This window comes from Vigna umbellata, chromosome 7, assembly GCF_029865625.1.
Source record: "Vigna umbellata cultivar VRB3 chromosome 7, Vumbellata_1.0, whole genome shotgun sequence".
Classification (NCBI taxonomy): Eukaryota; Viridiplantae; Streptophyta; class Magnoliopsida; order Fabales; family Fabaceae; genus Vigna; species Vigna umbellata.
In genome coordinates, this window is record NC_142171.1 from 9,139,654 (window position 1) to 9,166,525 (window position 26,872).

Consider the following 26,872-nt stretch of genomic DNA (forward strand, 5'->3'; position numbering starts at 1 on the left):
ATGGAGGATGGGTGTTTGGCCGTGGACGTGTTGATGATGTTGGAGATGGTGTTTGAGATGAAGGTGATGAAGAAGAAGGTATTGTGATGGAAGTGTGTCAGGAGTGATGAGCCGAGTGGTGGAAGATGGTAGGCGTTGGTCGTATAGTGGATGGCGAGAGAAGAAGTTGATGGTGGCTGGGATGGAGGCTGTTTGAGGTTAGGCCGTGGTATAAGGTGTTGGAGATGAAAATGAAAAGGAAATGGATGAAAATGGTAGGTTCCTTTTTGCTATGTCCCCTGCAGAGTGCCTTCACGCGTGAAAAGTGTGCCTCATTCAGGGGAGGATTTCTGAAGAAAGGTGGTTACGGGTCAGGGTAGTGGAGAGCCAAAAAGGAACATGTCCTGCTTCTTTTTTTTTCTTTTTTTTTTCTTTTTTTAAAATACTGAAAATCAAATGAAATAATAAAAAAAAAACACAAAATAAAATAATAATAAAAACCACGAAATAAAATAATAATAAAAACAGAATTAAAATTATAAAAAAACATAAAATAAAATAAGATACAATGAAAAAGAAAGACCTATATTATTTAGCTAACCAGACGAAATTGGGTGTTGACAACTGTATCATGGACTTTTGAGATTAATGAGAATTGAGTTTTCTGAATCAGAAACTATTCTCTCTTGAAAGTCATAGGCTAGAGAGTCCAAAGACTCCCTCTACCCACCTTCCAAGCACCTCTCTCACTTTCATTTTCCATTCCACCGTGCTTCTCTCTCATCACACACCATCCGCTTCAGCTTAGTGGCGTCAGCGCTCCTTAGCCACGCGTCCTCCTTTCTCTCGCGCAAAGCCTCGCCACACCTTCCTTTCATTGCCACCTCCTTCATTTTCAATTAATCTCTTGCGCATCAGAGAGAGGATTCTTCATTTGCGCATCACATTTCTATTCACAGAATCACACTCCTTCGCGTCCCCTGCTTATCACAGCCTCGCAAAATTCCATTTCTCGTTTCAACCCCAACTTGCACCTTAAGGTAATCTCGCTACAAACCCTAGCTTCAATAATCTCATCTCCAGATCTCTACTTCCTCTCTATTTTTCAAGTTTCTAAGCCTAAAACACCTCTTCCTTAGGTTTCCTTCGATTTAACCGATTTAAACAATATTTTCCACATTTTCCACCGATCAAACCTTATTTCTTCCGTTCATACTTCTTTTCCAACGTTCAATCATTTGTTTCCACCGATTAATCGGTGCCGTTTAAGTTTTTCCCCTTTTCTAGGGTTCCATCGGTCAGTTTAGGGTGTTTGGTCCGATTAGAGCTCGATTTTAGTTTTCCTTCGAGTCAATCTTCGATCTCATGTTCTCGTCATCATTTTCATCATTCTGCTGCGTCTTTCTTCGTCGAGGAAGCTTCAAGGAGTTCGAATCGTGCTCGCACAGCTTCTATCGTCATCTTCGCGGGCGTTCGTCCATCAAGTGGTCATTAGAGCGTTGGTCGTCCACGCGTCAAAGGTAAGTATCATGTTTCTGTTTCCTTCGTTGTTTGAGTTTTGTTTTCTTGATTCGGTCTTGTTTGAGTCATGTTTCGTTCATTTGATTCTGAGTCGTGTTTATTTTTGTTCATTCTCCGCGTTGTTTTATGATTCCTTTAATGTCTTGTGTTGTTTCGCTATTCTGAGTTTCCTTCACTTATGCGTTGTTCATTACATCTCTCTATTGTCTTGATTTGTTATTCTGATTAGAGTTGTTGCGTATCTTCTCTATTAGTGTATCGTGCATCTTCATTCAGTGAAGTTCCTGTGTTTATGTTTCCAAGTTGACTTGTTCTGTACATGTTTGTGTCGTTATGTGTTTGAGTCATTACTTTGAGTTTTATTTTCATTTTATTCGGTGATTTCACTTTATTTGAGTTTTTAATTTCTAAATCCATTTCTGTCATGTTTTAGTCTTGTGCTTTGTTTTATTTTGTCATTTTTAATCTGAGTTTAACCTTTCAAATTTCCAATTCATAATTTGATTTGATATCTGCCTTGGTTGAATCTTGTCAATCATCAAGAGCCGTGACATTCAATTGAATGAGTTCGATGACAGATTTCTATGGCAACATTGGTTGATGTATCATGGGCTAATTGTGCGATTCATGATCTGAAATGTGTTTGAATGTGAATGTCATTGCACACCAAATGAGTGATGAATTTCAATTGTGAGCTCGGGTGCAATTGACTAACATCAACACTGTTTTTCACCAATTACACCGAAATTGGAAGTTGCTTTGAAGAGTCTGTGAGTCATTCATACTTGGTTTTAAAATCTTTGCCAAGTTCTGAGTCAATTTTTTTTCCAGTATTGTCTTTGTTTCTTTGGCATCTATTGAGGTATATGAATCTGCAGAATTGCATTAAAACTGTTTACAACAGTGATTGAACTTAGTTTGAACTTCTGAGTTTGTGATCCATAGTGTGCATTCACGGTTTTCACTTTGCTATCAATTCTGCAATTGAGAATAAATTTTTGGTCACTGATGGAAGCCTAAACCAGTGGTATTTGAAAACTATAACTGTGGCTGAGAGTGATTAACTTCTTGTTTTCCTTTGGATTATTTTTTTTCTTCTTTGAGTTGAACCATGTTCACTTTCCTTTGGCAACAATCTGATTAAGTTGAAAAACTGATTAGGTAATCTGTTCTGAACTGTGACTGAAAATAGCAAGTTCTAAAGTGTTATCCAACTCAGATTTGGCTATCAAATTGTGAAAAAAAAAGCAAAGAGAACTGGTGCAATTCACAATATTGTTCACTGTTTCAGTAAACTATCTCTGCCAAAATCAAATCAGATATAACTTTCTTCAATCATAATTGGTTCAACTTAAGTCCTTTTTATTGTTTTTAAAATCTATTCTAGTTTTATTCCTTAGGTTCTATTTGTTGTGCTTACTTTGATCAAAAGCTTTGTTTCTTGCTTGTCATTGTTGAATGTTCTGGTTTTGTCTCAGTGTAAGTGTAAACTCTGATCTGTTGTTCATAATTGAGCTTTTGTTGTTTTATTAATCTGGTCTAGAGTTGATTTTGAGTTAGTTTCATTATCTGGTGCTTATATTGTTGGTGGTTGTCCTGTATTGTCCATTACTTTGCTTAGCCTAGCCTTTTCAGAAATGAGAAGCTGTACACTTTGGATTTTTGGAATTTGAAAGAAGGTTTGTGTGCTTGGTAGCATCTTAGGTGGTGGTGGTCTGAAAGATTCTCCAGCTTTGAACTGCCAAGGGAGAATCTCCTTTCCAAACCTTTCCATTTTGAGTGCTTTAAATTTCAAAAGAGAAGCCTGAGTGTAGTGAGTTTAGTGAGGCTACTTTGGCCTAATTCCTTGGCACTTTGAAATAGAGAATTCATTGTTAATCTAACTGTTTGTGATTGTCATTGTGCAGGGAAAAGGAGTTTGAGTGATCAACCTAGAGTAGTTGTGTTTTGCTTAAACTGACATTGCATTCATTTTGGCTTATAAACTGTTTGCTGAATCATAGTCATTGTGTTTGGGAAGTCTTAAACAGTTATATTTTGTGCTGCTAGAGAATTAAGTCTAAGCCAATTGCATTATCTTTAATGTTTCTTAATTAATCTGGTTTAATATCCATTTCCCATTTGTACCTTGCTGGAATTTGGTATGAATTTTTAGTGTGCAGAGTTGATGTGTTGGGAGTTTAGTTGGAATTACACACAGTTAGAAGCAGTCTTTTAAATAGTTTGGGAAAAGCCATACTGCTTGTAGTGTAGCAGATTGTAAATTGTGAGCTAAATCCGTGAGACAAGTAGCATTTGTATCTTGATGTGCAGTTTTGAAGGGAGTTTCTTCTACCTTCACTTACTTTTGTTGTGATTGAACTGCTCTTGTTATGGGTTGTAGTTGCTTGCAATTTGTGATCTATTGATTTTGGAATGAATTGTCTGTGCAGATTTCAGCTGATGAGAAATATATATAGCTAGTGCAGCGTCTTGCAATTTGAGAGCAAAAGCAATTCTATTAGATGCCAGGAACAACAAGTACACACGTGAAGGCCAGAGAAAAAAAGGGAAGTTCTTACTGTTATGTGTTTTCATTGTGAAATTTGTTCTAGCTAAGGAAATTTTGATTGCAGCTCTATGCATTTACTTTTGTAGGATTGAGCACCTTTGTCTTCAATAGTGGGTGTTTGTTGATTAAATTCGTGTGTACCTCCTGCAACATGGTTAGTGCACTGTGGCTCTACAAAAATTACATGCAGGGGTATAACTGATGGACAAATTTATCATCACCAAAATATGATGTCACAAACTTCTTGAACAATCGGCAAGTATGACCGAATCGTTTCAAGTAATAAACTCGGTAAGACCAAGTATCGTTCTCCCAAAGGACTCACGGCCTAGTTTAGTTATGTGATTTGTTGATTAGCTAAGACTTAAGAACAAAATAATTGGATTTTACTATGCAAAAGACGAAAATAAACATGTATGCATGAGGTTAATCAATGGCTAAAACAAAATACAAACACTTTCAATGTATTATATGAATGAATATGTTGTTGGGGTTTATCAAATTCATCTTATCCACTCTCATATATTTTAGGAATTCAACATTCAATTCATCATTGTTAATGCCACTCTCTAAATTACCTTTCAAGAAGGCTTCTCCCCAATTACGAGTTCATACGATTCCTAGCATTCCTAATAATTAGTTTATTTAGCACAGGAGCTTAAGGCAACCAATATACTTATTGGGAGAAATTCCCCGGATCTAGACTTCCCCGTACGTTCCTGTATCGACAAAATCAATAATCATGCATTGAATGAGTTAAACAAAGCAAGCTTTAAGCAAACAGGAAAAACCCCAACTAATGATGAAAGAAACCATAAATCTTAGATTAAGATGCAAGCACAAATTCCATATATGAGAGCTTCAAAAGATTACATTGATTCCCCAACAAACATACAAGGTTTAGTTCACCATATTCATGGTGAACCTAGATGAACAATAATGAAAGAGAAGAGGAGAGTTGTCACCATCTCCCAATCTACCCCAAGGGGTGGAAGAGAGAGTGTTTGCTTTGTTTCTGCCAAAGATACCAAACCCTAAGACATCTAGGTCTTTAAATAGGACATAAAAATAATAGAAAATCGGTCCAAGCCCAAACAGATCATAAAATCGCAGAAAACTGGCCCAAAACTCGTATGGTTGACTTTTTTCGTATTCTGGTTGACTTGTTGACTTTTTGGTTGACTGGTTGACTTTTCTGGTTGACTGGTTGACTTTTCTGATTCCATCTCTCTCCTTCTTCACTTCTTTCACTAAATTCACCTTAAAACCTGCACAAAAACACTGAAATCAAGCATAAACCTGTCCAGCTCTCTTATTTCTGAAAATATGGATAAAAGCATGATTTCAAGCTAGTTTCTAAGTGTAAAGGTTGCTTTTTGTGTCAATTTTAAGCATGAAAATAACAGTTTTTCAACTGTTATCACAACCCCAAACTTAGAACTTTGCTTGTCCTCAAGCAAACAAGATGTAACTCAATCTTCAACCAATTCATATGATGGTTCACTCATTCAAAAATCCTCTTTTTCAAGATAAGTAACAACTTCACTCAAACTTATGACCAAGAGTTAAATCAAGTTGTGCACATGCTTTAGTGTTCACAAAGTCATTTAAATTCCAACAAATGCTATTTTTCATGAATGATCAATCAATTAAGCATGGATGTTCATGTGCTTATGGAATATTTCCTCACTAGGTAAAGTGTTTCACTCAACACACAAGTGTATAAGAGGTAAAGTGTTTCACTCATTCACTCCACTATCACAATGTTACATGAATCAACTTTGCCTTTCATTTTACCACAATCAAAAACATTCACAAGCATGCATCATCACAAGGACTTTTCAATGGCTTATAATGTGGCTGGGCTAACAAGAAAATTGGTTTTTCTGGATCACAAAATCCTTGAGTTAAGAGAATCATAACAACACAATTATTCTTATTCTTCCCAACTTGCCTTTGCATTTGCATTGAGCTTTGCTTCTTTTTCTTTTCTTTTCTTTTTCTTTTTTTTTCTTTGCATATTCTTACTTTTTAGCTCTTAGCTCAATGCTTTTCCTTTTTCATGTTTTCCCAACAACCCCAAACTTGAACATTTAACAATACCACACAAGATCTTCTACTTAACTCAAGGTAAAGATTTTCAATCAAGGGTTTTTAGTGTATGTTCAAGGCTAAGGGTTCAAAGGATAGAACACAAAGTGTTCTCTTTTAGTGGGCTAACTTTATGAATTTGGCCAATAAAAAGGGTTCCAACAAACGGCCTTGATCACATGATGCAAAACAAGCAATTGATTCAATCATAGAAAACCTGGGCAAAGTCATTCACGCTTTCAAAGTAATAGCATTCAATCATACCAAAAACTCTGGAGCTCAAAACCTCACATATAAGCTCATTCACATTTGACATACACATCCTGCTTAATTTCACAATCACAATCATGATATCCTGCATTTGTTCACAAAGCTTGTGAATCACCTGTATAAGCATTTTATGTGCACATCTATCTCAACATCAATCAATCAATAAGCATCATTCAGCATTACTTATCACACAATCATAGTTAATAGCAAACCATCACAAGAAACCAGGTTTCCAATAGAGTACATCAAACCCTAATCTAAAACGAAAAATAAATAAGTTTAGAAAACTTAAACCAACAAAAGCATAAGCATATGATAGCATTCATCCGTAAATGCTATCTTAGCTCCTCATCAATCTGAGATGTCCTCTGTATCTTCCTCTTCTTGGATCTTATAGTCTTGATTCTTTTTGCCCGATGAGGAGGCCATCCCTGCATCAAACATAATTCACAAAACCAAAAGATACATTGTTAAGCATTAGTAAACCACAATGAAGAAATAAGTCCCTTCAATGATGCTTTCTCCCAACCCCAAACTTAGATGGAAAACTAGTGAGCAAGTGAGTGGAAGGGAGATTTTCTAAAAAGGGATGAGGGAAAAGTTGTAGAGAACCATTGAAAAGGTATGTAGGAGTGTGTGTGCAGAGAAGAGTCTGAAAAGAGAAACCAAAACGCAGCTTAGGGTATAAAAATACCCTAATGGGCTCGGGTCCCGCTAAGGGGCAACCAAAGCCAATCTGCGATAGTACCGCTCAGCGGTAAGTTGCCGCTCAGCGGCACTTTCGTGATGTGATCTTCTCCTTCTTTTCTTATCCTACGTGCCTCCTAGACATGCCCCTCACTGGTTCCCTGCAATTCAATGCTTAAAATACTTATGCAAACCCTAACTAAAATAAAACAAACAAAAACAATCAATCAATTGGGTTGCCTCCCAGGTAGCGCTTGTTTAACGTCACGAGCCTGACCCAAAATCCACCAACACCCATCAGTAGGTGTTTAAAATCTCACCAACACCCATCAGTAGGTGTTACACACTTAGCATCCTTCAGTAGATGCTATGTTCAACAAAATATTCACAAAATCATGTTCAACAGATTAAAAATTACAAACCAAAATAAAATTAAAAGTTTTTAAATCACTGGGTTGCCTCCCAGCAAGCGCTCTTTTAACGTCATTAGCTTGACCCAATAAAGCTCAAGTTCCTTCTTTATAGTTGATGTTGTCATCCCACCAACTCCTCAGGTGTGCCAAGTTGGAGTCTTCTTTTCTCCCAGTCACCAGGAATTTCTCCTCCTCTTCCAATCTTTTCTTCCTTGTGTACCTGAAACAACAAACAATGGTTACCTGCAACCTTGAGATTTTCATCTTTTCGGCTAGTCATGGGTGCATCTTGAAATGCAGCTTTATAACTAGCTTCTTCCTCCTGTGTTTGCGTCTCATCTTTAAAGACGTCTATAACCACTCTCTCCTCCCTGTCCTGGAGCACCACTATACCTTCATTTACATCAATGATAGCTTTGGCCGTTTTCATAAACGGTCTTCCAAGTATGATAGGTATCTTCTCTGTCTCCATCTTCATCACCACAAAGTCTGCCAGGAATTGAAGTTTGCCAACACAAACTATAATGTCCTCTGCAATCCCACATGGCTCCTTTGAAGATCCATCGGCCATTACTAGATTAACCTTTACAGGTTTCACATTAACATTGCCGATTTGCTCCAGTAAAGAGTGAGGTATCAAGTTAACACTTGAACCTAAATCAAGAAGAGCTTTCTTCACCCTTTTCTTCCCTATGGTACAAGGGATAGAAAAACTGCTTGGGTCTGTTGCTTTAGGAGGGAATGACTCTTTTTTAACAGTTATACACTCCTTTGCTTCATCATCTTTACGTCTTTTCTTTGTAGAGATGTTTTCATCAGATTTTGTGTAAACTGTGATTTGCTGTAGAATCTGCTCCCAAGGTGCATCATTATCCACCATTCTGAATAATTCTGTGAAGTCCAGCTGTTTCCCTTGATGGATTGGAAAAGGAAAAGTGCTTTTGCTCTCTATTTCACTTCTCTCTTCTGTATCTAACTCAACTTTCTCATCATCAACACTCTCTACTACCTTGCACTCTTCTCTGGGGTTAACCTCAGTATTAGCCCCAAAATTTCTATTTGGCCTTTCTTCCACCTGTTTGGTGATCTGCCCCATCTGAGTCTCCAAATTTTTGATAGCAGCTTCAATGCTCTTTTGGGTAGACTCAGTTTTCTGTATGAAATTGCTAAGAGTTTCCTCCATCCTCATGGATCTTTCATTAAGCATAGATAACTGTTGCCATAAGGTGGGTTGCTCCTGCTGCTTATTATATTGACCACCTTGCCCAGTTTACCCTTGACCAATACTTGGGTGAGGTTTCCACCCCTGATTGTAGCTTCCTTGACGGTACTGATTGGTCATGTAGTTTACATCCTCTACGGCTTCAACTGGAAAGGCACATTGACCATTGATATGGTCGCCTCCACACAATTCGCACAACTGGGTTTGTACCTGTGCAGCAGTTTTCAACTCTTTGGGTAATTGTGCAAGAGTTTTGGTCAGAGTCTCCAGCTGTTGAGTTAGAATTTTGTTTTGAGCTAGCAGGGCATCATGTGTCTGTAATTGGAGGACTCCTTTTGGCATAGGAGCTCCTCTCTCATTGTGTAGCTCATTATCACTAGTAGCCATGTTTTCTATAATCTCTGTTGCTTCCTCTGGAGTTTTCCATTTAATATTGCCTCCTGCTGAGGCGTCCAGCATCATCTTGGTTTGTGAACCAAGCCCTCCAAGGAAAGTTAAGGCTACTTCCTGATCTTCAAAGCCATGCGTGGGTGTTTTTCTTAGCAAGCTTTTGTATCTGTCCCATGCATGCCCCAGTGATTCTTCCATACCCTGCTTAAATGAAGAAATCTCTTGCTTGCCTTTTGTCACCTTAGATTGTGGGAAGTACTTGTTTAAAAATTTTGTGACCACTGCTTCCCACTCTGTGAAACTTTCTTCTGGGAAAGAATTCAACCAAAGCTTAGCATTGCCTCCCAATGAGAAAGGAAACAAGCTAAGTTTGATAGCTTCGTCTGGCACCCCATTAATTTTGACTGTGTTGCAAATCTCATTGAAGGTAGTGAGGTGCTCATATGGGCTTTCATGAGATAACCCATTAAATTGGTTGCTTTTCACCAGTTGAATTAGTGCTGGTTTGACCTCCATATTAGCTGCATTGACTCTAGGTCTAGCTATACTGTTAAAGAGCTGAGGTCCAGCTATATTGGTGTAGTCAGCAAGAGTTCTTCTGATATTATTGTTCTCCATATTTTCTGTGCTATGAACAGAACCATGTGGTGATGGTTGCAACAGAGTTTCCGGAGGAGGGAAAAGTTCTGTAGATGTTCGAATTCTTCTCCTCCATCTACTCTCGTTTAGACCTTCAAGAAGAGGTTCTGTTGTTTTCTTGCTCCTAGTTCGAATTGCCTCCTGCATACACAAGAACACAAAACCCTAGAATATTTGGTTAGCACAAAAAGATATAGGAGAAGATATAGATTCAGAAGATAAAAGATTCAGAGGATAAGATAAAATAATATAAAATAAAATAAAATAAAATAAAATCTAATCTAATCAAATCAAATCAAATAAAATAAAATCTAATCTAATCAAATCAAATAAAATCTAATCTAATCAAATAAAATAAAATAAAATAATATCAAATCAAATAAGATAAAATAAAATAAAATAAAATCAAATATAATAAAATAAAATCAAATAAAATAAAATAAAATAAAATAAAAACAAATCAAATAAAAACCGAAAAAATAAAAACAGAAAATAAAAACAGAAATTCAAAATTAAAGTCAAAGATAATCAATAATCACACAAATTAACCAGTTAAACCAGAGTCCCCGGCAACGGTGCCAAAAACTTGATGGAAAAATTTATGATCACCAAAATATGATGTCCCAAACTTGTTGAACAATCGGCAAGTATGACCGAATCGTTTCAAGTAATAAACTCGGTAAGACCAAGTATCAATCTCCCAAAGGACTCACGACCTAGTTTAGTTATGTGATTTGTTGATTAGCTAAGACTTAAGAACAAAATAATTGGATTTTACTATGCAAAAGACGAAAATAAACATGTATGCATGAGGTTGATCAATGGCTAAAACAAAATACAAACACTTTCAATGGATTATATGAATGAATATGTTGTTGGGGTTTATCAAATTCATCTTATCCACTCTCATATATTTTAGGAATTCAACATTCAATTCATCATTGTTAATGCCACTCTCTAAATTACCTTTCAAGAAGGCTTCTCCCTAATTACGAGTTCATACGATTCCTAGCATTCCTAATAATTAGTTTATTTAGCACAGGAGCTTAAGGCAACCAATATACTTATTGGGAGAAATTCCCCGGATCTAGACTTCCCCGTACGTTCCCGTATCGACAAAATCAATAATCATGCATTGAATGAGTTAAACAAAGCAAGCATTAAGCAAAGAGGAAAAACCCTAACTAATGATGAAAGAAAGCATAAATCTTAGATTAAGATGCAAGCACAAATTCCATATATGAGAGCTTCAAAAGATTACATTGATTCCCCAACAAACATACAAGGTTTAGTTCACCATATTCATGGTGAACCTAGATGAACAATAATGAAAGAATGAAAGATAAAACCCTAGAAAGGTGAAGAGGTAGCCTGAGGATCCAAGATCCTCCTTCAAAGGGGTGGAGAAGAGAGTGTTTGCTTTGTTTTTGCCAAAGATACCAAACCCTAAGACATCTAGGTCTTTAAATAGGACATAAAAATAATAGAAAACGGGTCCAAGCCCAAACAGATCATAAAATCGCAGAAAAGTGGCCCAAAACTCGTATGGTTGACTTTTTCCGTATTCTGGTTGACTAGTTGACGTTTTGGTTGACTGGTTGACTTTTCTGGTTGACTGGTTGACTTTTCTGGTTTCTGGTTGACTTTTCTGATTCCTTCTCTCTCCTTCTTCACTTCTTTCACTAAATTCACCTTAAAACCTGCACAAAAACACTGAAATCAAGCATAAACCTGTCCAGCTCTCTTATTTCTGAAAATATGGATAAAAGCATGATTTCAAGCTAGTTTCTAAGTGTAAAGGTTGCTTTTTGTGTCAATTTTAAGCATGAAAATAACAGTTTTTCAACTGTTATCAATAACACCCAATCCCAGTGTAACAGGCTGAACCTCAAATATACTCTCAGAACATGAATCACTTTCAAATTCAGAAACAATATCAACCACAGACTCAAATTCATGTTCAGTGCATGGAGAATAAACATATGAATTTGATATCAAAAATTGGTTCTCATCATGCAGAGAGGGAGAATTAAAAACATGCTCAGCAACAATATGATTATCAGTAACATACCTATCAACAGCATAATCATTAACAACATAGTCAAAATTAGGTATGTTTACCTCCACTTCCTTGAAGATTGGTAGAGTGTGGGAAAATGAAGGTGGTCTACCTGGTTTAGAATTACTGCTTATTTCTGCCTGCTCTTCAAAATATTCATTAGTCTCCTCAGGTGCAAGAGTAGGGAGATCTGAAGGTGGGAAAATATGTGGCGTAGTAGTAAGCTCATAACTCTGCTCCCCCATCTTCTATGTGGATGACACTAACATCATCAGGAATTAGAACAGTCTGAAATGGTGATTCCTCTAAATCTTGAGACTGTTCCTGATTGAGTTGAGTGGTCATCTGCCCTATCTGATTGCTCAAACATTGAAGGTGTGCTATGTTCTCTTGCTGAAACTGAAGGTTCTGCATGGTCATTTGCTCCAACAACTCCTGCAATGTAGGCTCAGAAGTAGAAGGCGGAGGAGCTATTTGGGCAGGAGCATCATACTGCTGACTCTCGTATTGTTGGAATGGTGGAGACATAAAAGTACTCTGGAATGGTGGTTGTTGATAATGATGTTGTGGAGTACTATGCCATCGCAGGTTAGGATCATTCCATCCAGGATCGTTGTTGTAACCATACTGCACAGGGGAGAATTTGCTCAGAAACTGATGCTCAAGATATCCCCAATCCGTAACGGATCTTAGAGGAAGAGAGTCTTTCCAATCCTTAGCTGCTCCTTGTAATGAATGCGAAAATGCCTCCAAGAAAATGTGATCAAGAGGGACATGTGGAGGCTTCATTGAAGAGCACATGATCTGGAACTCCTCCAAATGTCTATGTGGGCATTCTCCTGCAAAACCATGAAACTTAGGCAGCAGATGTATCAGTCCAGTGGTGAGAACGCAATGAACATCATCCTCATTAAGTGAAACCGGCTCCCAAAGAGAGCTCTCAGAAGTTTGAGGATGAGCCATATTGTTCTAAGCATAAAAATCAGCAGAATAAACATGAGGACTGTACTCAGAGTTAGATGCAGAAGGAGAATCATAATTAGAGGCACTCACAAAATAAGCACTATTCACATAACCAGAATAGGTAGACATGGAAAAAGAAAAATACTAAAAATTACGAAACAAATAAAACACAAGACATTTATACATGCAACACGCACACAGAAAACAGAACATCACAACACAAGACAAAACACAACACACACTAACACAACAAAAGACCTAAGACCGAATCGTTGGTCCCTGGCAACGGCGCCATTTTTATGAGAGGGTCGCACCTCTCACAAAAGTTGTGCATAAAAGAATGCAGTATAGTGCTAGGAAGTGACTCCTAGGTCGTTTCTCAAGGACCAAATTTGGTTCAATCTTAGGTCAACACGAAGTGGGGGGGTTTGAAAAGTTTGTGAATGCAAATGAACTACATTAAAGCACGAATATAAACACAAATGTAAATACATAATTAAAACGATTGGTCACTAAAGTTAACATTACCACTAAATTAAATGAAAACACTAAAATAAAACATTCAATGTAAAAGTGCGCGAACTAAGTGCAATGCAATAAATAAATAAGAAAACTCATCTACTTAAATTAAAACACAATGCGTTAACACTAGAAACCCAATGCAGCGGAAATAAAATAAAAACAATGCTGAATGCAATAAAAAAAAATATCATTGTGTCTGAAAAAGAAACAAAGTTTAAGCTAAAAAAATTAAAATGCATACAGCGGAAATAAAGAAACAAAGCTTAACTAATAAATGAAGTGCATATTCCAGCAGCATCCACGCACACATTGCAGCTCCATCACCGTGAGTTTCTCAAAGAAAAGAAAAAGAAATAAGCCCTCAATGAAATCAGCATCTACAACTATCTAAAAGCAAATTTGGATTTGACATTCAAAATTCCTTCAGGCCGTGACACTTGGAGCTCGGACGTGGCAGCCTTGTGCATATACCAATTGCAAAGTAAATCTGCATTTTCAACAAGAAAAATGAAATGTCCGTATGTGTGTGCACCGCTTCCTTTTTCATCAATCAACACTTTTTTCAATAGCAAAAAGTAAATGTAGCACTCCAAAGCAAATGGAAAGAAAAATGAATCACCCCACACCAACGTTGGACGTAACCATAGCTAGAAAAATAAATGATCAATTGAACTTGCTGCACCTCAAAGATTAATTTCCGCGCACAAAACCAAATGAAATTACTATTTGTTTCTCTCAAAGCCAAAATGAATGCACCGCATGTGCCTCCTGCTACAATGACTCAGTGCCTCTTTTTCTAAAAAAAAAATGAATTGCTGCTTCTTCCAAAAGAAATTCTCCGCATCTGCCTCATAGCTGAACGTCACCGTGCACCACTTTGCTAAATGAAAGAAACACTCATTTCTCTTGCTGGAATAAAACCGAGACTCTTTATCTATGAATAACTGTGCACAACAAAATACTCCTTCATTGAATCTCTGTGCTCGTCGTGCAGCCTACTGGAATCAGCGTGTGCCTTCCTCTCCATCCAAGACGTGGTAGCTGCTGGACAAAATGGAATGCGCTTTTCAAAAGTAATGAGTCACCGTGGTGGGACGATACTGGACGTACCCCTTGTGATTTTTGCTTGAATGAGAAATTAAAGAAAACATGGTTCTCATGAATACAGCATTTGCAAAATGAAAATAAAATTCAAAATATCTCCCTCATTCATCCACCGTGACAGCGTTCAAAAGCCAAAGAGAAGTTCAAAAACAAAAGTCTCCAAAACCAAAGATCGAGAGAGTGAGTGCAAAATGGCCAGTGGCGGCTGCCCAAGGGCCGTGTGTCCTTTTTTTAATAAGGGTAGGGTCCACACAAAAACTTAAAAACCCTAACCTAAAAGGCACATGTCCTACAAATGATATTTTTTACAAAATTGCCCCTAAAAGGGTCCAAAACACCTAATTCTAATTAAGGGCTTCTAAAAAACGAAATTACAACTTTAATTAGAATCTAAATGACTAAATGTTGAGCCTTTGAGTGTGTCACTCCATATCCCAATGCTCCAGATGATGTTTCCACAACTTCCCTGCAACCAGAAATGCACTTAATCAGCTTAGAAAACCCAAATTAGCACAATTACAAATTTCCGACCAAATTAAGCAGAATTCGGAAAACGGGGAAATAACAGATAATTAAACACAATTCCCTGGTTTATTTAAGTGCAATAAACTAAATATAGTTCAAGAAATAACGACTCATCAAGGATTGAACTGGCCTGGAAAATTCAAGACAATTGATTCCAGAAGCAACAAAGTTGAGCAACAAAGTTGAGCAACAAAGTTGAATGAAGTGGACCAAGATCGTAGCAGCCTAGGATTGTTGTTTTTTGTAATTGTTTTTCTTCAATTTGTTTGTAATAGGCTTGTGTTAGCCTACTGTTAGCTTTAGCTTGTTTTCTAAAAAGGCCTTTTATAAAGTCCAAGTGCTTTGGAAGAGTCTTTGGTGCTCTTTCAAACTCTTGGCAACTTTACTTGCTTAATTTTAGCATAGCTAGACAGGTGAGTGTGTCTTGTTAGCCAAAGCAACAAGCCTCACCATAAGAGTAGACTTTAAATATTGATTTGCTTTGTGTTTCACGTTTAGGGGTGATTTAGGCTAAAAGGGATTAAACTCTAAGCCTTATCACATTAGAGTCCGAGAGTCTAGTCTTTTAATTTGTGCTTAATTGTTTGTGATTGTTTGTGAGTTGTGTTCTTTGATTTTAAAGGTGATTTTTGTTTAAAGGGTAACTAGTAGTAACCTAAGACATTTCTGGCAAGGTAAGACTTGGTACTTAAGCAATCTTCATGACTCACCTCTCTTACCTGGGACTTGTCTAAGTGTGAATCTTGTATACCTTTCACACAAAGAAAACTTTTAAAAACAAAGATGTCTTGTTATAGTTCATATAGGTCTTCTAGGTTAGATAATGTTGATGAAATTTTTAAACAAGCTAGGAATCTTCCATCCTTTGGTAAAGACATAGGTGCATTAACATACCCAGCTTGGGAAAAAGAAATTGATAAAATAAATCCTTGGTTTTATGGAGAGAGTGAATATTATGTCCTTAGCATATATCTCTCTAAGTTAGAAGAGCATGCAAGTGAGTGGTGGGATGAAAGACAATATCATGTTAGGAAAGGTAGAAAGTCCTCCATACGTGATTGGCATGATTTAAAAGCTTGCATGAGAAGAAAGTTTATGCCTTCAAGCATTAAAAGAAACCTGGAACTAATTAGGGATTGCATTGATGATGGAAAATTATTTCTTGAGCGTTTAAATGATCATGCGTTTCTTCGTAGAGAATTAGAATTTGGAGCAAGACTTAAAGAGCTCAAGAATAAGAAAAGAGAAAGAGAGATTAAGAGAAAGGAAGAGGAAGAAAGGAAAGAAGAAGAGAAGAGAGAGAAAAAAGAAAACGAGAAAAGAGAAGAGAGAAGAAGAGAGGAATTAAGAAGAGAAGAAGAGAGAAGAAGAGAAGAAGAGAAAAGAAAAGAAGAAGAAAGAAAAGAAAAAGAGAGAAAAGAAGAAAAGAGAGAAAGGCAAGAAAAAGAGAAGAAAGAAAAGGAGAAATTGTTGCTGATGACAAATTCTATTCTTTCCAAGACTATGGAACCTAAAAGGAAGGTTTCCAAATCTTTACTTCTTTTCCAATCATGGTTTATTCTTCAAAAATTGACTTCTCTTTCAAACCAATTGTCATTATATATTCTATAAAAAAATTTTCAAAATATGACAATTCAAATCTTGAGTTATTGTTATCTTTAAGAAAACAATTAACTCAAGACAAAATTGAATTTGGACTTCTAAAATTTTCAAAGATTACATATCAAAGTATTAGAAGTTCTTATTATCTTGTCTTTAAAGAAAAATTCTTTCTTGGATTATTTAACAGGTATGCCCCAATCTAGTTTGGAGAAGGAGGGAGAGCAAGCTACGTCCGAGAAGTCTTCGACACCTGTTCGCTACAAGAATCATCCGTCCGCTTCAACATTCGTCCAGTCCCCGACGTCCGCCCGCTTTGATTGATGTTCATACGGTTTTCAAGCTTCGTCCAGTCTTCAAGGTCCATTAAGTCTTAGAGACAACATAGTGTTTTGAGCGAGGGACCACCCATAAAAGAAAGAAGAAGAAAGGTGTGTGCAGGATGGTATAGACGTGAATGACAAAAGTGAGGAAAAGAGAGTTTAGGGAGGGATTTAATAAGATCCTCGAAGGTAGGAAAGAAATGTAAGGGATTAATTGTGGAAAGAGAAAACAAAGAGATAGAACTTAAAAAGTAGAGTTGGTGTGGTCTGACGGATTATACGTGAGTTCTAAAAGGTAAGAGAGGGGGGCGAAGGTGGAATTATGTAAGTTATATTATATTATATATTTTTTTATATATAAACTTATGCGTACAATATAAAAAAAAAATGAAAGTTAGATTACGTAAGTTTATATTATAATAATATAATATAGATTTATATATATGCATTAAAAGGTGTGGGTCCAACTTCATGGTCATTTTAGTTTTCCAATGATATATATATATATATATATATATATATATATATATATATATATATATATATATATATATATATATATGCATAGGTGTGTAATATTTGCGTGAGAATTTTATTGGTAGAAGAGCCTTGGTCATTCTGGGTTGGTTGGGGAAAACAATAGCTGCAGAGAGGGAGAGCACACTTTCGGATTGAGAGAATTTAATTGTTGAGAATGTGATGATCATGGTGTGAGGTTAAGAAAGGGCTAGTGCTATAATTTGGCATTATCATGGGTGGGTTAAATTATCACTGGTACAGAAATAGCATATTACGTCGGTTATTTTTGGCTTTTAACGACGAACTCGAGACGGATGTCATATCAGGTAACGTAAATTTTACGTCGAACATCACTGCGCGATGTTAGTAGAACAATTTGACATCGAATGGATCGAGAATTGATGTAATTCTAAGGTCGATTTTGTACAACGACGTGAGGTTACGTCCATTAGTAAAGAGAATGACGTCCAATATTTGAATAAATATTTATATTTATTGTAAGATTTGTCGTCGCATGTACGAGAGAACTGACGTAAAGTTCACATCGATGCGGAAGATAATGGACGTAATGTTCACGTCAAAGTTCAAAGAGGACGTCAATTTTTGAGTAATATTTGAATAAATATTTATATTTAAAAGAATATTTGACGTCACGTATAATGGGAAGGACGTAAGGTTAACGTCAAACTTATCGATATGTGACGTTACTATCGCAGAGCCATAAAGATTCTTGCCCAGCGGTGCATTATTATCGTTATCCACTGTACTATATGAACTTCATTCAGTGCATCGTTCGATGATAAGATACATGTATGAACGTTGAACAATGTATACTGTCGATGTTTTTTTTTTAAATTTGATTCGGGTTAGCTCATTTAACCAAGGTTTAATACCTATTTTGGTCCCTCGGTTTATTAGATGTGTTCAAATTGGTCCTTCTTTTCTCAAAAATTCATAAACGTCCCATGTTTTGTAAAAAATAGTTCAAGTTGATCCTTTCTGCTTACGACGTTAAAAACACTAACGATAGAGTTGCTCCCCTAGCCAAAACTAAATGACCTGTCCAGTTAGTCATTGTGTGGCAAGCTCAGCCAATGAGGGACTACCACGTGGCAGTCCCCTTCCCACTCAAAACTGGAAGCTTCATCACACTTCTCCTTCTTTTGCCATCATTGTAACCCTCATTACCATTAACCAGTCATATTGAATATCGAACCATACTGCAGCCTCCATCGCAACTTCTCCTTCATTACCTTTAGGTTAAAATCAATTCGTGATTTGTGGCTCATTGAACGTACAAATCGAATTCCAGCAAAGAAGGCAATGAAATTTTGATGAGAAAAATTGGAGACAGTCATGTTTTGTACTTGGGATTATACTGTATTATTATTCAGTTCTAAGCACAAACTGCATAGTGGAATCAATGTTGACATGTTAATGGATCTTTTATTTTAAGTCCAAACCAATTTCTGAAAGAATGAGCATTTTAGGATTTAGGTTGCAGAAAGGGAACAGTGGTTCCCTCAAAAACACCAATGACCAATCTTCCACAATGAACAATTTATGAAATCAATAAAAGAAAACGTTTTAGAGAGATTCTTCCTGGTTCATTTACCCTCAGCCCTCAGTCTAAGTGCAAAACCCTAGCTTTCGGCATCAATAATAGACTTCATCAACTTCACTGCATTCTCCAGCTTCCACTTCGCATTCACCACAACATAATCAAAATTCTTTCAAAAGTTTCATCTCCTCTTTCACATGGCGGCGCCCTAAATATCGACCCTAAGAACGAGGGCGTACTAGAGAAACTCCTCCCGCTCCACCATCCCGAGAAACTCCTCCTTCAAGACGAAGAGGTAGTCCTTATCGTCGACTTTGGTGGGGCGGCGAGGGCGCGATGCGGCAGTGACGACAAAGTGGAGGCTACGACGGGCCTTACGGAGGCGCACGATAAGGGTGTCTTTGCTAACGCTGGTGAGCCGCTGATGGCGATGATGAGAGGGTTGAGGTTGGGAGAGTGATAACAGTTTTTCAACTATTATTTTCATGCTTAAAATTGATACTAAAAGCAACCTTTAACACTCAGAAACTAGCTTGAAATCATACTTTTGTTCATATTTTTAGAAATAAGAGAGTTGGACATGTTTATGCTTGATTTCAGTGTTTTATGCAGGTTTTAAGATGAATTTGATGAAAGAAATGAAGAAGGATAGAGATGACATCAGAAAATAACTAAAAAAAGTACAAAAGAGAAGCCACAAGTATCGCTCAACGCCAGTTTACCGCTGAGCGGCACTCAGGAACACTCGTTGGCTCCGCTGAGGGGTGAAAGTGCAGCAGAGGGGAGAATTAACTATGCATTAGTACCACTGAGCGGTGGTCTTTTGGGCTTAGGCCCACTTTTCTGTAATATTTCGAATAGTATATAAGCTTTAGGACGTCCTAGGGTTTGTATCTTTGGCTGGAGAAGACACAAAACATACTTTTCACCCCTTGGGGGTAGAATTGGAGATGGTGACGACTCTCCTCTTCTCTTTCTAGGGTTTTTCTATCTCTTTCACTCTTTCATTGTATTTCATCTAGTTTCACCATGAATATGGTGAACTAAACTTTTCTTGTTGTTGGGGAATCAATGTAATCTTTTGAAGCTCTCATATATGGATTTGTGTTTAAACATCTTTTTTTAGATACATGCTTCCTTTCATTAATAGTTAGGGTTTCTCCTCTTTGCTCAAAGCATGCATTGTTTAACTCATTCGATGTCATGATTATTTATTTTGTCGATTTGGGAACATACGGGAAAATCTAGATCTGGGGAAATTCTCCCAATAGCATATTGCCTAGACATAGGGATATGAGAGTTGGTTGCAAGGTGATTTAGAGAGTGACATTAACATTGATGAAAAGAATGATGAATTCCTAAAGTATATGAGAGTGGATAAGATGAAATTGATTACCCCAACAACATACTCATCCATCTAATTCGTTCAAGTGTTTGTGTTCCTCTTTTCCATTGATCAAAACTCATGCATACATGTTTACTTATTGTCTTTTGTATTTGAAACCTCAAGAATTTGTTCACAAGTCTTAAATAATCAAGAAATCATATAACTAACTAGGCGATGAGTCCTTTGGGAGAACGATACTTGGTCTTACCGAGTTTATTACTTGATATGATTCGGTCACACTTGCCGAGGGTTAAACAAGTTTTTGGCGCCATTTTTCGGTGTTCATAAATTTGTCATCAAGTATTTGGCGCCGTTGTCGGGGACTCGTGGTTTAACTAGTTTATTTGTGTGATTATTGATTATCTTTGACTTGAATTTTGGATTTTGAAATTTGAATTTCTGTTTTTATTTTTCGGTTTTTATTTTATTTTATTTTATTTTATATTTTGTTTTTTTTTCTGTTATTATTTTATTTTATTTTATTTTTCTGTTTTGATTTTTTCTGTTTTCTGTTTTTATTTTATCTTCTTATCTCTTATTTTATATCTTTCTATCTTTTTTTGCTAACAAATTTTTCTAGGGACTTGTTTTCTTGTGTATGCAGGAAGCAATTCGAACTAGAAGCAAGAAAACCTCGGAACCTCTTCTTGAAAGCTTAGACGAGAGTAGACGGAGGAGAAGAATCGGTACATCTAGAGAACTTTTCCCTCCTCCGAAAGATCTCTTACAACCTTCACCACCACAAGGTTCTTACCATAGCACTGAGGAGATGGAGAATAATAATGTCAGACGGACTCTTGCAGATTACACTAATGTAGTTGGGCCTCAGCATTTCAATAGCATAGCAAGACCGAGGGTCAATGCAACTAATATGGAGGTGAAACCGACATTAATCCAACATGTTAAGAGTAACCAATTTAATGGGTTGTCTCACGAAAGCCTATATCAGCACCTCACAACTTTTAATGAGATTTGCAATACAGTGAAGATAAATGGGGTGCCTGATGAAGCAATCAAACTTAGCCTGTTTCCATTCTCATTAGGAGGCAACGCTAAGCTTTGGTTGAATTCTTTTCCAGAAGGGAGCTTTACAGAGTGGGAAGCTCTGGTGACAGTTTTTGAACAAATACTTCCCACAATCCAAGGTAAACAAAGGGAACCAATAGATATCATCTTTCAGGCAAGGCATGGAGGAATCACTAGGTCATGCATGGGACAAATACAAAAGCCTATTAAGAAAGACTCCCACGCATGGATTTGACGAAGTAGAAGTAGTCCTAATCTTCCTTGGAGGTGTTGGTTCACATACCAAGATGATGCTTGACGCCTCAGCTGGAGGCAATATCAAATGGAAGACTCCAAAAGAAGCTACGAAAATAATTGAAAACATGGCTACTAATGATAATGAGCTGAACAGTGAAAGAGGAGCTCCTATTCAACAAAAAGGAGTTCTACAATTGCAATCCAATGATGCCTTGCTAGCTTAGAACAAGATACTAACTCAACAATTGGAAAATCTCGCAAAAACACTTGCCCAACTGCCAAAATAGTTAAAGACTGTTTGATGAGAGGGTCGCACCTCCCAACAAAAGTTGTGCATAAAAGAATGCAGTATAGACTAGGAAGTGACTCCTAGGTCGTCTCTCAAGGACCAATTTGTGGTTCAGTCTCAGATCAAACACGTAGTGGGGGGGTTTGTGAAAGGCTTGTGAATGCAATTTGAACTAAATTAAAATTTGAAAATCGAACACAACCGAATATAATTGACGGTATTCAAGTGCGTAAAAACACTAAACTGAACACAGCAACAAATAATTATCCCAACACAATTTCATGCTATTAAAATGCAACACTTAATTAGAAAGATGACAAGCAATTCCAAATATAATGTAAAATATCCTAAGGCAAAAGAAATAAGAAAAGATAAATTTTTTTTCTACCATTTCACGTGACTCATGTGCTCTCCTTAATCAACAAAATGATTAAAAACATTCACCGCTTGAGCATTTTCCCAACCGTGAATCAAAGCCAATGGAGCACCTCTTCTTCTTGGACGCAATGTGAACCAGCCGTGGCAAGCACCTCACAAACGTGACACCACACTGCTGGACTGAAATCCTTCTCTCCATCCTGAATCAAGGTTCCACTTTTGCTTTCTAAATGGCAGCTGTAAACAAGACCGTGTGCTTCCTTCTTCCAGGCCGTTCCATTTCTCTACTCCAGAAGAAATAAATCATGCGTGTCCCGTTTCATTCTTCCAGCTCAACACGTGCACACCATTCATTCCAGCCCTTCTCTTTTCTCCATCACCGTGCTCTCTTCCAGCGTAACAGCGTCCGTTTGGAGCTTTTTCTTCCAGGACTTTCAACATCCACCTACTCCCATCTTTTTCTTATTACCGTGCACACCAGCCATGACACCTCTTCACTCCAGGAAAAATAAAAGAACCAGCTTGCTTCCTTAGCTCCACATCCGTGCACACCATTCTTCCAATCAACATTCTCCTTCTTATAATCACTTCTTCATTGATGTGGCAATGCTAAAAAAATGAATAAAAAACCCTGCACTGCAATCCCATCCAGACCGTGTGCTTCCAGCCATCCTAGAAGAATTTCCAACTCCAAATGCCGTCCACTCTTGATTCCAACCATATACTTCTTTTCTCCATTTTCAATCTCCGCGTAAAAAAAAATTTCAGTTCCTCTCTGTGACAGCCCTCCAATTCCCGTGAGCTGCTTGCTTCCCAGCCGTCACCGTTATCTCCCTCTCGGTCACTGCTCCAGCGGCTGGCTCCTAGCACCTCTAGCACCGTTTGCTTCCAGCAGTAACATTATTTAACTCTCAACGCTGTTTGCAGCTTCTTCCACTCAACCAAACCGTTTAATAATGAAGCACTATGAGCCAAAATGAAATTAAATGGCAACTTGAGAACGAAACTCATGCACAAGTCAAAGCAAAAGAATTAAATTCCATGAAAGCTTCCTTCGCAACAGTGTTTTTCAGCCAAAGAAAAACGTTCCCTCCAAACCAAAAACCGAGAGAAAAATTGCCAAAAATGCGTGGCGGCTGGGGCCCTAGGCCATGTGGTGTGTTTCTGCTTTTTTTTTTTTCTCTTCCCGTGCACTCCCACCTTTGCTGGACTCAACCCCTCTTACGTGGTGCCAAGTTGCTGGACGCGCAACTGCTTCTACTGGACGTAGCTTCCCTTCTTGCTGGACGCGTGCAGCCAAGTGTGGGCCGTGTGCTTCAATGCTTCCATTCTCAGCGTGAAGGCTTTTTCTCCCAGGTGGCAGCTGGATCTCCAAAAAAAAAATTGTTGGACCGTGCCAAACAAATGGGACCGTGGGTGCTGCTGGAAAATGTTGGAGCGAGTTGAACTTGGACGCGTGATCTCCTGCCACCACATTTCTCTGCTACGTGAGGCCCACCAACAGCCCTTTGCTTTGCTGTTTTCCAAAAGAGAAAGAAAGGGAACGTGCGGATCCATGTGTGATGGACAAATTTGTAAGCACCAAAATATGATGTCACAAACTTGTTTCACAATCGGCAAGTATGACCGAATCGTTTCAAGTAATAAACTTGGTAAGACCAAGTATCGTTCTCCCAAAGGACTCACGGCCTAGTTTAGTTATGTGATTTGTTGATTAGCTAAGACTTAAGAACACAATAATTGAAGTTAATATGCAAAGACGAAAATTAAATATGTATGCATGAATTGATCAATGACAAAGACAAAAGATAAACACTTTCAAGGAAATATATGAATGAATATGTTGTTGGGGGTCAATTTCATCTCATCCACTCTCATATATTTTAGGAATTCAACATTCAAATCATCATTGTTAATGCCACTCTCTAATGTACCATTCTAGATGGCTTCTCCCTAATCAAATAGTTCATACAATTCCTAGCATTCCTAATGATTAGTTCATGAGTGCAGGAGCTTAAAGGCAACCAATATAATATTGTCAGTATAATATTGGGAGAAATTCCCCGGATCTAGATTTCCCCGTACGTGTCCGTATCAACAAAACCAATAATCATGCATTAGAATGAGTTAAACAATGCAAGCATTGAGCAAAGAGGAAAAACCCTAACTAATGATGAAAGAAAGCATATGTCTTAATTCAAAGATGTACTCAACAAATCCATATATGAGAGCTTCAAGAGATTACTTTGACTCCCCAACAAACATACAAGGTTTAGTTCACCATATTCATGGTGAACCTAGATGAATTACAATGAAAGTATGAAAGAATAAACCCAATAAAGGTGAAGAGGTAGCCTGAGCATCCAAGATCCTCCTTCAAAGGGGTGAAAGAAAGAGTGTTTGCCTCGTTTCTGCCAAAGATCCTAACTATAGGACGTGCAAGCCCTTATATACTAATCTAGAGTTACAAAAGATTACAAAAGTCCAAGCCCAAAAAGTGCCGCTCAGCGGTATTTACCGCTCAGCGGTGATTGCGCGTCTTCTTTCTTCCCCTCAGCGGCCATTTTGCCCCTCAGCGGTTCCAACGTCACCTCTTGAGTGCCGCTCAGCGGTAGTTTGCCGCTGAGCGGTGCCTTCGACTTCTCCTTTTTGCACTCTTTCTTGTCTTTTCTAATGTCCTCTCTCTTATTCTTCACTTCTTTCACCAAATTCACCTCAAAACCTGCACAAGAACACTTAAATCAAGCATAAACCTGTCCAGCTCTCTTATTTCTGAAAATATAAACAAAAGGCATGATTTCAAGCTAGTTTCTAAGTCTAAAGGTTGCTTTTAGTATCAACTTTAAGCATGAAAATAACAGTTTTTCAACTGTTATCAATGTGCTACTGTCCAAAAATCCCTTCTCATGGGCCCTCTCTCATTTCACGTGGCAGCTCACCATTTCTCTGGACCGTGTGCTTCAATGTGGGCCCCTCTTCCAAAATTAATTTTCCAATGGACCTTAGCTATTACAAATTCAAGAAAAATATTTATCAACACACAGAATAAATAAATGCAGTGCAGGTTCTTCTAAGCAAACTGTGTGAATGTTTTTCCAAATGTCCCAAATTATTATCCAATAATTTCCCTATAATTAATAATGCAAATAATTAGCTCAAATAATTCAAATTAATTAAAATTTGAATTTCCGATCAAATTAAGCACAATTGGTGAAAACGGGAAAATATCGGACATTTAAGCACAATTCCCTGATTAAATCCTGTACAATAAACTAAGTGAAATTGAGAAAATTTTGACTCATCACTGTTGCACAGGTTCAACCACAATTGTGTGAATTATGTGGGGGTGACCATATCAATCGTCAGTGCGCCTTTCTAGCATAAGCTTTAGAGGATGTTAACTTCATGGCCAATCAATTTCCATACCGTCAGGGGAATTTCAATCAAGGGTGGAAACCACACCCAAGCATTGGTCAAGGACAAAGTGGGCAAGCTGGACAATTTAACAAGCAACATCAACAACCTACCTTATGGCAACAAATGTCTATACTTAATGAAAGATCAATAAGGATGGAAGAAACTCTTCAGCAATTCATACAGAAAACTGAATCCACTCAAAAGAGCACTGAAGCTGCTATTAAGAACTTGGAGATTCAAATGGGTCAGATTACTAAGCAGTTGGAAGAAAAGCCTGACAAAAATTTTGGGGCTAATACTAAGGTTAACCCTAGGGAAGAATGTAAGGTGTTGGAGAGTGCAAATGTTGAAACAGTTGAGTTAGAAAGAGAGAAAGAAAAAGAAGAGAGAGAAAAGAGAGAAAAAGAAAAAGAAGAGAGAAAAGAGAAAGAAGAGATAAGAGAGATAAAAAGTGAAGATATTCTTCGTTTTCCAACAGATCATGAGAAACAATTTGATTTTACAGAAATATTCAAGATGGTGGATAATGATGTACCTTTGAAGGAGATATTACAGCACATTGCAGTTTATACAAAGCCTGAGGAAGAAGTCTCTACAAAGAAAAGACGTAGAGATAATGAGACAAAGGAGTATAAAGCTGTTAAAAAGAAGCAATTCCCTCCAAAAGCAAAAGATCCAGGAGGTTTCTCCATTCCATGCAAAATAGGGAAGAAAAGGATAAAGAAGGCTTTACTTGATTTAGGATCAAGTGTTAACTTGATGCCTTATTCTTTACTTGAGCAGATTGGTGATCTTGATGTGACGGCTATAAATATTAATTTAGTAATGGCAAATGGATCCTCAAAGAATACCTATGGTATAACAGAGGATGTTATAGTTTGTGTAGGCAAACTAGAGTTCTTGGTGGACTTTGTGGTGATGGAGATGGAGAGTGAAAAGATACCCATTATTCTCGGAAGACCATTTATGAAAACGGCCAAAGCCATCATTGATGTGGATGAAGGTGTAGTGGTGCTCCAAGACCGAGAAGAAAGAGTTGTTGTAGATGTCTTCAAAGAAGAGAGGTAGATTCAGGAGGAAGAAGCTAGTCATAAAGCTGCATATCAAGATGTACTCATGACTAGCCCTGAAGATGAAAAGCCAAAGGTCAAAGGTAAACATTGTTTGTTGTTCCAGGTACAGAAAGAAAGATTGGGAAAG

General features: G+C 37.5%; 1 pseudogene; it reads left to right on the forward strand.

Moving 5' to 3' along the window:
• Positions 1 to 26,740, forward strand: LOC148195104 (uncharacterized; annotated as a pseudogene).
• The last annotated feature ends 132 nt before the right edge of the window (positions 26,741 to 26,872 follow it).